The sequence below is a fragment of the Patagioenas fasciata genome, chromosome 8 (genome assembly GCF_037038585.1).
Source record: "Patagioenas fasciata isolate bPatFas1 chromosome 8, bPatFas1.hap1, whole genome shotgun sequence".
Lineage (NCBI taxonomy): Eukaryota > Metazoa > Chordata > Aves > Columbiformes > Columbidae > Patagioenas > Patagioenas fasciata.
This window is the reverse complement of record NC_092527.1, coordinates 9969613-9984829: the sequence shown is the minus strand read 5'-3', so window position 1 is coordinate 9984829 and position 15217 is coordinate 9969613. Positions and strand designations below refer to the sequence as shown.

The following is a 15217-nucleotide window of genomic DNA, read 5'->3' as shown; positions in this document are numbered from 1 at the left end:
TTCATTAAATTCTAGCAAATATAAGCCAACAATGAGCTCTGCAATACAGAATAAGGAACTGCATATGCTTTACTGCTTTTTAGCTGTGTAGCAGTATCGCATTGGCAAAGGTCACCGCGCTGTCTCATTTGTAGTGCACCAAGCTCATCCTGGCAAGAACAGTAATTCTCAACAAGTAAAAATGCCAACATATTGCTCAGAATTACTGAGAAGACAGTTCTGATATCAATCATTCTTGAAATGACCTGATAATCCATAAAATTAATCTGCTTTTACTTTTTTCTTATTATGTGTTCTCTTGCCTGTGCATATGCTCATCTCTTGCCTTTACAGGTACTCAATGTTTTGAAAGTACTATATCTTTGCAAAGCTTTGTTCTGCAGTATCAGAAGTGATGGTCAGGTGTCTTAAACCATTGCCTCAGCTAGAAGAGGTCAAAGTAGTTCCTCCATTCATTAGAAGTGTACAAGAAATACAGCAGGGTATCATTGAGCTTTAGAGCTGTAAGAACATTCTAAGAGAGAAACATACCAACTTTCTCTCTACTGAACAGGCTCAGAAAAGTGTGTTTATTACAAAGAAAATGCCAGCTTGCTTGCTCTTTGATTTGAGTGATTGTAATTGAGTAATTGTATTAAAAATATATATTTTTTTTTAATAAATTGTTTCCTCAACACTATTAAATGTAGTTTTGATTTGGTGATCTTTATGATCTGAAAATCCTATAACTGGTAAGTGGTGCCAACAGATGCAGTGGTTCATTTAGGCAGTATCTGATTGTCAGGGGATGTAAATGTCACCATCAAAATCATGTAACAGGTTGAGGTGAATGAGTTGTGGTAACAAGGAGATTGTATGTCATACAGCTAGTGGGATGAACAGTTGCTCCAATTTTTTGTCAGCTTCCATAGCTTTCCATGTGTTTGACCTACTGAAAAATAACTTGGAATAGGAGTGTGCTTCCTGTGCTGCTGGCCAGCAAAGAGCAGTTGTTTAAACACAGTCTCCTGGTAAGTAATTGCTGTCTGCTCATTCATCTCTGCAATGTAATAATGCATACATTTTCCTGTAGCTTTAGTTCTCCTTCAACAATTCATTACTTGGTGCATGTGTATTTTGAATGTTTTTCTTCACATAAGGTGTCGGTGCACTGGAACCATCCCTCAAAAGCATGTAACAGCTACTACTCTAATTTTAAATTCAAAGTTTGAAACTAGGAGGCAATTGTGGGTTATTAAAATAAATATGGGAAACACTTACTGAGTCTCAACAAAGAAATTCTTTGAAACTTCAGCAGCTGTATAGAATCTAATATTGTCTGCTTGCATTGCTAAGGCTGTCTGCTGTCAATGAGAGACTGGCTGTTACTTGCACAAAACTGACGTGCGGGGTACATAAGTTTACACCAGACAAGAAAGGCAGGACTCTGCTCACTGGAGTGGAAGCAAAAGCATCTTGTCAACTTATTTTAAAACAATTATCAGAGTTTTTCTTTATTTTTCTAAAACTTTATGTTCCAGTGATGGGGATTTTACACTGAACAGTTGTGTGCAATTATGCTGTGGCACTATCCAATTAACCACCCAAGGTAGCACAGCTCAGAAAGATAGCTAAATGGCACATCTCAGCAGTAGGCCGCATTGGGTAACCAGGGGGCTGTAGCAATATTCTTTTGGAGTGGTGAATCCATTTCGCGGTGCCTGCATGCTGTTTTAAGGAGTACAGTTTTTCTTATTGTCTGCGTGTTCATTCTAACGATTAGTATATATGTGCCTAATTACTTCAGACTAGAAAATTTTTCCTGTCTCCTCCCTGCTTTTGGTCCTCGCTTCTGCCCCGTGTGTCTTTGTTCCTTCTTTCTGCCTAACGTGGAGGATGTGATTTCAGTTCTGTTTTCCTGCCGATCTGAAATGAAACACTCTGCTTCCGAAACTCTTTTCCATTTGAGTAGCGAATGTTCTGCGCTGTTTGCTATCTACTTGCCTTGACCCAGGGCTTCCTCCTGATTGTGTGGAGCTTGCAGTGCTTGCGGTCAGTCATCATCATTCCCAGTCTACAGTGCCTTGGCCATGAGAGAGATGGTACGTGTCCAAGCCATTCATGTCTCAGATAAAGTGTGTATAGAGCTCAAGCTCCAGAACTGTCCCTTCAGGGATGGGATGTGTCCAGTTTTGACCCTTCTGTCTCAGCTCTGGCAACCCCAGACACACGTCTAGTGCAGATCTTTAGAACTGGGGAGGGAGACTACTGTCCTTTTTGTCTTTTTACAGCTGTGCTGCACCAAAACTTTCCTATGACTGTGGTTATGATCTCACAGTATCTGGGGTTGCCAGGGGTCTTGTCAGGTAAGTGACATTGTTCTTGCCAAAGCAGTTGCACATGGCTGTGGACTGCTGTCAGCAAACATTGCAAGTTTGGTTTTCTGTGGGGCTGAGCAGCATCATCTGGCTTTTATCATTATTCCTGAAACCATTTGCAGGCTTCAAGGACAGTAGTGGCTGCATTCCAGTGCTGGTGCTGGGACAAGTCCCTGCCATGACATTTCTTCAGTCATTCATCCTCACAAATGTGCTTTTCAGCACTGGTGATTCAGCAGCAGAAGCACAATACAACATGCCCTCACAACACTGCAGTTTTTCTTGGGCAGCAGTATGGCAAGCAGTCCTTTCATGCTTCTCATTGCAGAAGATCTTGCTGCAGAAATGTAAAAGAAATGCCATCCTCCAAGGTGGTGCACCTCTGCATAACCAAGGGGAACAGCAGATTTCTGGGGCCTGTTGTTAGTCTGTTCTAGCTGGTGGCACGCACTGGAGCTTGGGCCCCATCTTTCAAAGGCCATCTCCCACGGCTACCTGCTACCAGTGGTCATTAATCTTTAAACCCCAAATCCTTTCCATTCACCTGGGAGAACAAGAAACTGATTTGCTAGGAAATCCCGGGGCCTTTCTGCAGCTCCTGTGGAGCACAGAAGAATACATGCACGTTTCCCTCTGAAGAAGTTGAGTCCTACCTCTGTCTGCCATCTTGTGCTGCCTTTTTATATCCCTGGAGTTTTGCCTCATCCCATGCTGGAGCTGGTTCAGGTAGTAGGGACATGTTTGAGTTTGTGCCGTTATGTGTTGAAGGAGCTGGATGGCTGCCTGTGCAGCATGCTGTGGCAGGGACAGCTGCCATGGGAAGGCTGAAACTGCCACAAGACGGGGCTGTGAAGAGAACGGACGATCTGGAGAAACTCACTGCTCGCTTTCACTTATTTCTGCCTGGCAAACTGTTGAGATTTGCTTCCTTGGCAACGCTTCAAATTATTGGGCAACCTGAATTCTGTTGTGGTCTTTCTTCTATCTGGCCCCAGACAAAATTTCATGTTTAGTGTGACAGATACATAGTTGACTTCCCACATTACTTTCCAAGCTTTCTTTGAATTGGAGGACATACTTAATGACTTAGTATTGTTAAGAGTAGTGTACGTTAAAAACTTAGTACAGTTTACATTAAAAATGAGATTGCTTTAATTACATTGAAGAAAAAAAATCAATTATTTTTTTCCCCATCCCATCTCTCTTGTTATTTGCAGAGCAGGATCTTAGAGGCCATCTATTTCAGTTCTATAATTTTGCAACCAGCATCTATAAAAATGGCTTTGGAGCAAGCATTATGGTTGACTATCAGTTTGTGATACCTGAAATAATGGATTTTTAGGGGTCAGTGAAAAAAGGTTGTTATTGTGTGGGCTGCCTTTATTTTTTTTCTTCCCCATTTCCAAGTTATGGTTCATCTTGTCAGCACAAGGTCTTTTTTTTTTTTTTCTCCTTTTTTTGGGCAAACGGTGAGCAATGGTAAACTACTGTGTGGTATTCGATCTGGTTTATCTCACCAGCCCCAAATCTGCAGAATCCGGTTCTCAGCATCTGCCACCTTTTGGAGGAACTCCAAGCTCATCCCCTTGTTCTCTTGGATCTGCCAAATCTGCACCTCCTTCCCTGTGCCCGCCTGTCCTCACCCCAAAAAAACCCAACCAAACGAAAAACACCCAAAAAACCGCAACGCAGAAAACCCCCTTAGAGTCCTTTTGTGTGTGTGTGTGTGTGTGTTCAGCAGCTCCTCCTCCTGAGCTGGGCGTGAGATGGAAGAGCACCTGTCTTCCAGCATTTGGTGCCAAGACACTCTGTGCAGATGGAGATGAAATCATTTCTGAAGGAGCTGCTCATGTGCTCTTGAAGCTGTTCAATTAATGCCATTTTTGTTGTCTTCTGCATGGGATTTCTTGTATTTCTGGGGTTTTTTGCTGTTTTGTTTTGGGCGTTTGTGTGTCGGTTTCTGGTTTGATTTTATTATTATTATTATTATTATTATTTTTAACCAAGTTATCTAGGCAGAAAAAAATAATATGATTAGATTGAATGAGAACGAAATAAACCAGTAGAAAGTTTTCCTTTTACTTCAGTCAGCTTTAGGTCATGACCAATACTAGAAATGTTCACGATTAAGAAAAACAAGTGTTCCCTTTCATAATTGTATTGGCCAGTTAGGAGCTTTGACTGCTGCAGGAGTTGCACGAAAGTCAAGTTTGAGTTTTAATTTTTAAAGCTATTTTGTTTGGTTCACATACCCACACTTGAATAAATTTCAGAAAGTGATACTTGATCTTACTGGTTGGTATGCAATAAAAATATTTTTGTTATAAAATAAGGTATCTTATAATGACAAATACATTAAGTATTTTTACTTTTCTTTATTTTGACATTTAACAGATATAGTCTTCTTAAAAGCAATCATTGATGTGATACATATCAGAGAAAGCACGTAATAGGGAAAGAAAGCACTGAATAAAATGAGGTGGTTAATTTATTAAAACTCAGGAAATTACCAATTGCATTTCTCATGCGTGTGATAACACATCTCTAATTAGTTTGGGAAGAGTGTAGGAGCTCTAGCACCAAGTCGAGGAGTCAGACTTCATGTAAGTTGTAACTGGGAAGATACTCCTCTTCTCTTACAATGCCGATCACATTTCCTTGCAAAAGCAAAAGAAGCTGGAGTTGTAAGCTTCACTGTCAATGCAAACCATTTATAAGCATATGGAAGTTTCCTCAGATGAAAATCTGTACTAAATGCTTTTGAAAGGGGCTCAATGTCATGTCAGCCTTACAAAATTATTGTCCCTTCTTTCCCTCTGTTTCAAGTGTGCTTGGATAGCTGGCCAGTCTCTTCTTAAGAGGTCAAAGCATGAATCAGAATGCTATTATTTCTCATGAATGATCTTCTTAACCAAGCACTTTCTTTAGCAGAATACCTATTACCAAAATGCATCTTTAAATCCATCTTGTGTGTTTCAGCCAACAATATATACAGGTTTTTTTTTTAACATGTTAAACTTAAGTGCTGCTTTTCACTTCCAAAACTAAATCATTGTATATTGAAAGGGAAGACGTTATGCTGAGTTTTAGCCACGTGTTCGGGATGATAAACCTCTTACAAAACTGTTCCAGGGACTAAACAAACTGTCTGTATTACTAAGTCTTTCTTGTGTTGCAGTTTTTTATTACATACACAAGAGCACTTAATTCTGCTTTGGACTGGCAATTAAGCTTCATATTTCTACCAGTTTTTATCTCCACTTTGGGATATTTGTGTTAGTTTTAAATCCGTTAGGTGTACCTCTTAGAACCACTCTCTGCCATGAATATTTCATCTTCTTTCACTGCGTTCAGCCCAGCAGCGCCCTCCGTTAATAAACTGAATTCAGAGGTGCTTTGTATTGGATCCTGTAAAAAGTCCTGGCAATCTGTAGGAATTGTGCACAATTCCAGCATCAGAGAATGCAGTCAAACAAATGCTGATTTTTCTGTTTTTGAAACTTGCAATGTACTGTATATAAAAATGGATCGGTTTTGAGCGTTAGTCAGGTTAGACTAAGACTAGAACACGTGTTTTTCTTTGCCTTTTGCCAAGTTTTCTTCTGACATGTCACCATAAAACTGTTAGAGAAAACCACAGGTTTACTTCGGCAGAATTTTATCACTTTCTAGTTGTAGAAGCCTGGCACGCTCAGCAGGGACAAGCTAGGAAATCTCTCTTTTTCAGTGTTCTTGAGACACTTTATTTTATCTACTAGTTATCTATAAACATTGATATTTTAAAGCTTCATGTAGCAAAGGAAAAGCCCTTTTTGTTGGAATACTTTTGCTGTTTGATATTTGCCTAAATACATTTTAGTTGGACCATCTCTGGTTAGCTCATTGTTAACCAAAACACTCCAACAATCCGAGTGGTCTGCCTTACAGGAAAACATTGATTGATGTGTCGTTTCTAACCAAAAAGGTTCCTGTAACCTTTTGGGGGCAACAGGTTCAATATGTCACCAGACTTGAAATGCAACTTGTTTTTTAGGCTTAGCTTTTTATTCTTTCTTTCCAAAACTGAAGAATCTCAGTGGGGTCAGCAATGTGCCTTGCTTGATCTCCAGAGGTGTGTAATAAACAGAAATTGGGAGCATGGCCACTATGGAGGTTAATAACTAATCCTTCATTTTGGAATCTTTTTACACTGTTACCTCCTCTTTAATGGCTTGGTATTTTTGAATGGTATTACCAAGCAGAAACTGCTTTTGTAAGTACTACCTGTTACTTAAAAAACTAGTTAAAATAACTGCTCTATCTGGAAGTGTTTTATTGAGCTTTCACGTGAGAGTTATGAGTGTTTTGTGGTATCTGAAACAGGTGCCTATAACATCTGCTGACCTCATGTCAATTCCAGAGTAATTTCTAATTGGTTAAAACTCTGGTAGTTTAAAATTGTACATTAGAACGTGTGTTGATCTTTGGTAGCAGACTTAAAATACACGAAAAGCCTAAAAAGTGTAGTTAGGTTCTAAGCCTGTTGGAAGGTATATTTGTAGGAATACATCAATATCTACTCATAGCAATTTGCTGAGATTATTCATGTAATGAAATTATAGTTTCAAATCATTAGATATTTATCTGGAAAGCAGTGGAGGGCAGGGAGGAGAACACTGCTTATAAACCCGAGTTTTTGTAGCATTTGCAGTCCATTAATTAGAAGACGCATTACTCATTTTTTCAGTAGTGGAAGATTTATGTGCTCCAGTTAATTGCTCATGCTTATGATGCTAAGGGCATAGAAAGTATTCACTTGAGAGTATTCTGATAGAGAGAGAGAGATATTTTTTAAAATTGTAGTTTAAAATGTCTTAAAACATAAAGGATTTAATTTCAAAATATGAAGGAAGAAAAACTGTGGTCTGCTTCTGCAGTGGCAGCAATTACTGAATGTGAGAGAAAACAAAAAGAAGGACTTCTACAAATGCAGAAGTTATGGAGTTAAGGAAAAGAACAATCTTGTTTAGGGACAGATACAGTCAGTCATCCCTTTTTATGTAAGATGTTAATATACAGCAGATGTATAGTGCATTTAAAATTTTAAGATACATGAAAAAGATTAAATTGGAGGTGGGGAGGAACAACAACAACACCACAAAAACCCCCCACATATTTTGAAGAGCAATTAGAGCTGGAGTAATTTGTTTGTGCTTCTGGAAATTTTTTCTCCAAAGAGAAAGTACGAAAAGTGTAAAGACTTAGTTACTTTGGGAGTAATTATGTCAAAATGTGAAGGCATGTACTTTTTGTCTTGCTGTATTTTTCTTTCCAGAGATAGTTACAGCATTTTTTTCCTCCAGCTTCCTGTTTTTCCTTCATGGAAGTGCAGTTTGGAAAAAGCTGTAATGTTGTAATAAATTTTGTGTTTTGAGAGCCATGAGATTTGTGGTTCTTGTGAATCTCTGTCAAGAGCCGAGTTCCACAGGCTTTGGGGGACTGGCCGATGCAGCTCTGCCTCGGGGCTCTCGGGGCTTTCCTCTGAGTCTGACAGCTCAGATTTTCGAGGAAGAAGGTTGCCCAAGCCAGATTATTTTATGGGGGAAAAAAAGGGGTTTTTTTTGGTTAGTGCAAAGCAATGATTTAGAGGTGCTTGAGTAAGCACTTTGTGATCTAAAAGCGATGCAGTAGTCTGGGCAAAACCAGTGTTATGCAGTAGAAATGGAGCACTACATGTTTCTTTGTGTTGATTTGAGAAGCTTTTTAATCCTGATTTGAGGGAAAACTCCTTTGGATTTGCCACAGTGCTCTGTATAACTAGTTATGGGGCACCTGCCTACTGGAGCTTGTGCAGAGAAACACGTGTACAAAGAAAAGCAGGAGAACAAAACCAGTGGAAATGGAAGTAGTGATAACTTTATCTATGCCTTCACCTCTGGAAGCATCTGGAAAACCTTATTTCGTCAATATGCCTTTGATGTGATTCATCACCACAAACGCTTTTGTCTATCAGGAGCAAACCTGATGGTTTGTAAATTACAGTCTGGGAGAAAAGGTTACTTTTGAAACACGTTTTCAAAAGTAAACTGTTCCCTTAAAAGGTCTTTTTCCTACAAAGTAAACTTGTCTGCAGAAAATTATTCTTGTCCTCTCCTTACCTGCCCCTCACCCCGTGTTTGAAATGAGATAAATATTTCAAGGTGGTAGTAGGCTCAATGCATGGCTTCATTTAAATTAGTTTTTGTTTCGGGCTGTCCTTTTGCTGGGTGCGTAGGGCTTCCTTCCTCAGTGCTTGTGATGTGCTGGAGAGGATCTTTTGCATCAATTTCTGCGAAAGTGGCAGAAGCCCCGTAGGGCAGGTCCTATGCCAAGACAAACACATGGAAGGGGGAGGAGGGGAGCATAAAGTACCTGTTCTACAGGTCAACAGGCTTTAAAAAGTGATGTACTTTAGCTTTTGTTCCATTTTTGTTCTTAAGCTAAGAGACTTTTTCTTAAATCAGTTCCAGATCCAGTTGAAATTTAGCATGCAAAATCCACATCTGATAGCTTGCTGTTGTTTTACCAGCATTTCAGTGCTTTAAAACTTGAAGTGTAGAAAGCCGCCTTAGAAAACTGCTGTTTTGTGAAATGTTTTCACTGTTGTATATACTGGTAAATCAACATACAAAAATCCCACATAACAAAACACCCAACTGCTTTTAGCAGATTTCGGAGATTGGTAAAGGATGTAAAGCCTTGAAGACTTACTGGGAACTGATTATAATTCTTCAAAGCACATGGGTGTGTTGTGCATGTGAGCTTTCCCAGAGAAACTCTGAGTTGGGGTCAGCCTGGCTGAGCCAGTTTCAATTCAGAAATGTTCCCCTTTCTGTGTGGTGCAAGGGCTGGGTAGGAGCTGTTTAAAAGAGCCAGTCGTAACTTTTCACTTCTTTCATGTTTTGCCTTTTAGGTGCCCAGGCTTGAGTCTCTGCTGTGTCAGGAAACTTCCTCTTATACCTTTTTATTGTGCAGGGGAGACTTTTCCCTTTTAAGTTAAATAAATATCTATTGAAATGTCGTACCGTCAAATGTCAGGACTTGAGAAACAGAGCCAGAATCTCGATTGGACAGCAGAAATAATATTTTAGTATTTTAAACCTCAAGAGACTTTTCCTGCTCTGCCAGAATATTGTGGCCTCTGTGAGGCATCCAGTGACTCTGGTTTCACTGCAGTTTTTCATTGATGGCTTGAAGCTGTGATCCGCCTCACATAATTCATGTGCACACAAAGGGGGGAAAACAGAAAGTGAGGTATTTTCCTGAGATGATTACTAACAGCTTTCTTGCTCAGAAACTTCTGGACCTTTCAGCTGTGTGCTGTAAAAAAATCTAATATTTGTTTTCTGTCCAGACCAGGTTCTTAACACTGACATTGCGCTTCCTCTGACAAATACCCTTTGTGGTGTATTTGCAGAGCTCCACTTCTGCCCTAGTTGTCTGCTGCTCTTGCACTAAGGGGCCTTGTGGCTCTTGTTGGCAAGGGAAAAGAAGTGCAATTGGCACAACCACAGGCTTTATTGACGTGTTAAGGTTGCCTCTGGATCCTGGGCTCCCTTGATGGCAGCCACTAACACCTTTCAATATAGTATCATTAGGCTACTAATAATGATTGTAATCCCTTGTTGAGCTTTACAGAACCTGTTTTAAGATGTCATGGTAAATCAAACAAACTCTGTAGATTACAGTTTCTGCTGTGATCATTGTAGTTTGCTGCATTGTTCTTTTGTATATTTTAGGGAATTGTTTGTATGAGGCATGTATAAAAAATCTCGTGTTGGAATACATCTTTATATATGATACCTCTCGTTTTGATGGATGGCCCAGTGGCACATACAGGAGAGTTTGAAGGAAGTCCGGTCAAGAATTATTATTGCCGGCTGAGCCTGAATTTAGCACAGGAATAAGGAAATGTACTTGGCAGAGTGATTAATTACATCTGATAAGAATCAGTAATCCTCTGTCAGTTTATCTGTACATCCTCTTTGAAATGATTGATCTACAGTATGTATCCAATATTTTATAGTGGTCATTAGTGTTATGTGTGGAAATGAAAAAGGGTACACGTATGTGAATGTGGCATGAAAAACTTATAGAAGTGATGTGATCATATAACTAAGAATTAGTTAATCATGCTGGTGACAGGTAATTGCATCATTCTCCGCAGAATAAAGAATAATATTCCCCAAAGACATTCATTAATTTTGAACTCAGAATAGCAAAAAAATAAAAGCAATAGCATAATCATCTATATTTTTGCTTTAAAAAAAAAAAAACCATGGTTTATTAAATGCGTAATTGATTTTTTTTACTGATGGGCTACTAATGAAAACAGAGGAAGGTATCTCTAATGATAACTAGTTTCAAACCTAGGCATTTATAATTCATAAATGCTGTTACACTGAATGCAGTTGTTTCAATTACTTAAGAGTTTGAGATGGGTGTATTTTTATACTTGTTCAGCTGACTTTCAAAAGTAGAAATACTGTTTCAGGATTTTAGGAGAGAGAAAGAAAGTAATAATATACTTTTAGGAAGTATTGTGCTTTGTATTTTCCTAAAAGATTACCAGTGGACTCGTGCACTATCAGATTCTGCCTTGATATATGAATGATGAATCCCCGTGAAATAAACTTTTTCTGGATATTTTTAAACTATGTCTCTATTTTCAGTCCTGGTGTTGAGACTTTGTGTTTGCATCTTATTTCAACCCAGTGTTGCCTAAACACCTTCCAAATAGCACACACTGAAGAGATATGCAGTGCCACAGAAATGGGATGTACACGTATTTGTGCAGTCACGGGCAGAACGTGAGTATGACAGGGAGCATACAAAAAGATTCTTTTGTTAAAATTCTGCCTCCAACTGGAAAAATTTGCCTGATGGATTTTTTTTTTTGGCTCTGCCTGAGCTCCTCCATCTCCCTGCATGCAGCATCAGCAGCCTGCTAGAGATCACTTGTTCTGAAGAGCAAGAATATTCTTCTTAAGTGTGGATTTCCCATGAAGAGCACTTAGACATTGGTGGCCTGGCAGTGTTGTTGTTCTCCTACGTTATCAAGATAATTTTTCGTCAGAGGACATTGCTAAGCAACTAGTAGCACAGTAGCAGTTAGGAAGATTCTTGACTTTGGTGAAAGCTTTGTGTTTTCTAGCCAGCCTCTCCTACCCCAAATCTTCTGTGTTATATGTTTCTAATTTCATAGTTGAAGCTGCATAGCACTTAGATCTGTTTCAAAGGTATTCTACAAAAGCCTTGTGCTAGGTAAAATACTCTCTGTTATCTCCAAGTTGATAGGGCTACCGTATATGTTCTGGTATGGGTGGTTCTCATAAGCAGATTAACACTAGTTTGGGGGATACAATTGTCCTTACTAATAAAATTGGGATTTATGGTAGAAATTGTAACCCTGACTTAAGAGGGTGTTTTTTTCCTATTGTTACGGTCAATGTTTTGTGATCTAAATGACTGGTCTGCAGGATGATACAGCTCTCACCTGTTCACACATCTCATCTACTGATTTAAACTGTCACACAGCTGGCAATATGTTCTCAGAGTGTAATATCCATAATTTATGGAGATCTTTGGAAAGATTTAAATGGTGACATAAGGTGCAGGGTACTGGAGAACTACAATATGGATTCTGAAATTTGCCTTTTAAAATTCATCTGCATATTAACTGCTTCATGTTCTTGTTGCCTGTCATAAAACAGGTTATAAATACATGTGGCTACTGAGTGGTGGGACAGATTTCTTGTGATTCCCCGTTCCCTGATGTCCATCCTGATTTACACGGGTGGAACTGTCAGGTGCTGTTATTCCTGGAATATTTTCTCCATATCAGATATGTTTTTACTTGTGACATGGCATTTGAGATTCCTGCACAGGCAATAGTTATGTCAAAATAGGAAGACGATTTAGAAGGCTTACTGGTTATTTGTTTCTCACTTCTGACAACAATGATTTGTTCATCCTTAAGTATATGTTTGTATATTTTCACCTAGAATTTTTTATTGGTTTGTGTATTTGAGATTTTTTTCAGTGTTATTTGTTCTTGGTGTTATCTTCCCACTTTACTAACTTGAAGATACACTTTAATCATCACACTGCAGAATTTCTATTATTTCGGACTTTTTTTTTTTTTAATAGTACTATTCTTCCCTAGCTCCCTAATACTTAATCGTATTGGATTAGTCCTACAAGGACAGAATAATGTGAAACGTGGCGGGGCGGGAATCTCCCGTCCTGTGTTTTTAATCCTTTACAGCTTTTACAACTTGATTGTCTGTGAGATGCAGGAGGAGATGTGTAGGCAGATGGATAGTTTAATGGCCTTGTAGACTTTTGGAAGTCAATATGCAGACTATATTAACCCCCTGTTGATAGCAGGCACTTTAAACTCAATCAGTGAAACTTCAAAGCAATTGTGACATGAGAAAAGCAAATAAAAGATGTGGTCTTGGGTAGATTTGTATGAAAGTAGCAACTTGGAAAAAATGTATTAGCAATACTAGATTTTAGGGCTCTCATTTTCAAAAGGTTACTCACAAAGCTATTTTGCTATTTCAAAACAACAGCTTGTTGAAGACAAGAATGCTGTACTAAATCTACCTAGCATAATAGGGCTGGATGGCAATGCTGTTAAAATAAGACTGATGATGTACTTGCACTTCCTTCAGTCTGTTCTTCTGAACTTTCAGATAGATTCAGCAAAAGCTCCAGAGAGAAATGAATAGGAAAAATAATTGTGCTAAAAAGCAGAAGTTGAACAATAAGAAAAAAATTAGGAAGTTGAATTAATTGGGCTGTTACTTCATCAAGAAGAAAAATACCGTGTAAAGAAAAGCAGGAACTAATTTGGTTTTGGTGCAAGTGTAGCAGGCATACAAAGCAAAACTGTAGAATAGTAAATGGGTTTTGCACTTGAAGAGAAACATAGTTGGGGTAAATGAAGCATGTTAGACAAAGGAGCGGGGTAAGGTGTTGAAACACCAAGACAAAGTATTGAAAAAGTAAGATTTTGGAGAAAAGGTGGCAAGGTAACGTCTGTCCTCGGTCTCACACTGCTGCTGAGCCAAAAAGTGACTCTGCAGATAAGCATATTGTGTGGTTTCTGTGGTGTGCCCCCAGCAGCACAGGAGGGTGATGTGTTTTAATTACACTATAGGAGTTGCAGGAGGTCAATAATATTTGCAATATGAACATTTGTGACAAATGAATTGTATAATGAAAGCGATTATAACGTCATTAGAAGTCTGATAACCCAATAACTTTGTGATAATTACTTCTCAGTTACAGGGAATAATTTACCACAGGAGGTGCTGGAATATTAGATCTGAGCGCTAATAGCTGTAGTCATACCTGAGGCGTATGTGATGTGTAATATCAATTTTGATATCAGCTGAATATCAGTTTAAGATTGCAGGCTTTTCACAAGCAAGGGCTGGATTTGGAAGGTAGTTTACACATATACGTGTGTCTTTGGGACCCTGAGTAACTTGAGAAATATGACTTTAGCATGCCCTCGAATAGAAAGATGGTGGGGGTTGTTCTGAAATCTGGGTTTGCGTTTTGTGTCTGCTCAGTGTGCTCAGCAGGCCCAAGGCAGTGGGAGGGCTGCAGACAAGGGGTCACAGACAATGAGAGTCCACTTTCTGCTAGCACTTAGCAAGGGCACTGGATTAGATCCATTGCGAAATTGTAGCACGTTTCGCTTCTGCCAGTTAACTTATACTCCTAATTAACTTCTGAGATATTCCCCCTCTGCCTCCGTACCTATTTATTTATTTAAACTATGTAGCTGATTAAACTAATTCCTGGGAACTGTGATTGTGAAGCAATTAGTAGGTTGTGCTGTAAGACTAATATGATAATACGATGTATTATGTATGAAACTGTCCTGTGTAAAGAAAGGGCAATCATTACATTTCAGAAAAGTTCTTAAGCTAGACTATGGACTATCATAAACAAAAAATAAATTTTTAGTTCTACAAATTTAGTACTGTCTCTGCTAGCATTTTCCATCCTATTTATCATGATATAAGCTTTTAAAAAATGGATATGATGCTAAAAACAAAGTACGGAAAGAACAATTTGCCTACATTGTTTCTAGACCTGATAAGGGAAACCAGTGTGCATTCATTTGGCTTCTTATTCAGTCAAATCGTTCAGCTGGCACTTGTTCTCAGAGGTGCACAGACGTTGTGCTTTTTCTTGGTACTTGTTAGTTTTGTAAATGATTGTTTTGAAAATGCTTAAAATGCTGACCATGACCCTCTTCAAACTAGATATTTTAAAGAGAAGTATAATAGTAAGAGAGAACAATAACTTTGGGAATGAAGTAACAGAATTTTGACTTATGGGGGGGTTTTAATTGTCTTCAGTTGATTTTATGTTGTAACTTTTTGTAAATACAATTTCCCATCCCTCAGGAACGTACTCGCTGAAGAGAAGAAATTGCTGGTTGTCACCGAGTCTAGCACATAGATTGCGGTGTCATGGCACAGGGGTGTTTCATTTCATTTCATTCCTCACTAAGGTGAGGAACTTGGATCCAGAAAAAAATGAATCAAATCCCCATGGCAACATGTTAATCCTTCTGTGTAAACAGTATGCTTCCTCCTTGCATGTTTGTTACCCTGAGGAGCAACGTCCTTTTCTATATGCACGTGTGTGCATTTAGATTAGTGGACTCGTGTAAATGTAGTAACCATTTAAAATGAAACGTTTTAAAGAACTGAAGTTGATATTCTGTAGGAAGACAAAATACAGAAAAAAAGCAAGACCTAAACCCATCGGAGTTACCCCTGCCGTCCTGTGACTCAGTAATTCAGAAATTCAGC

At 38.8% G+C, this 15217-nt stretch overlaps 1 long non-coding RNA gene across 18 annotated transcripts in view; it reads left to right on the top strand.

Moving 5' to 3' along the window:
- LOC136104331 (uncharacterized) overlaps positions 1–15217 on the top strand; it is a 500900-nt gene that overhangs the window by 116889 nt on the left and 368794 nt on the right. The window lies entirely within an intron of this gene.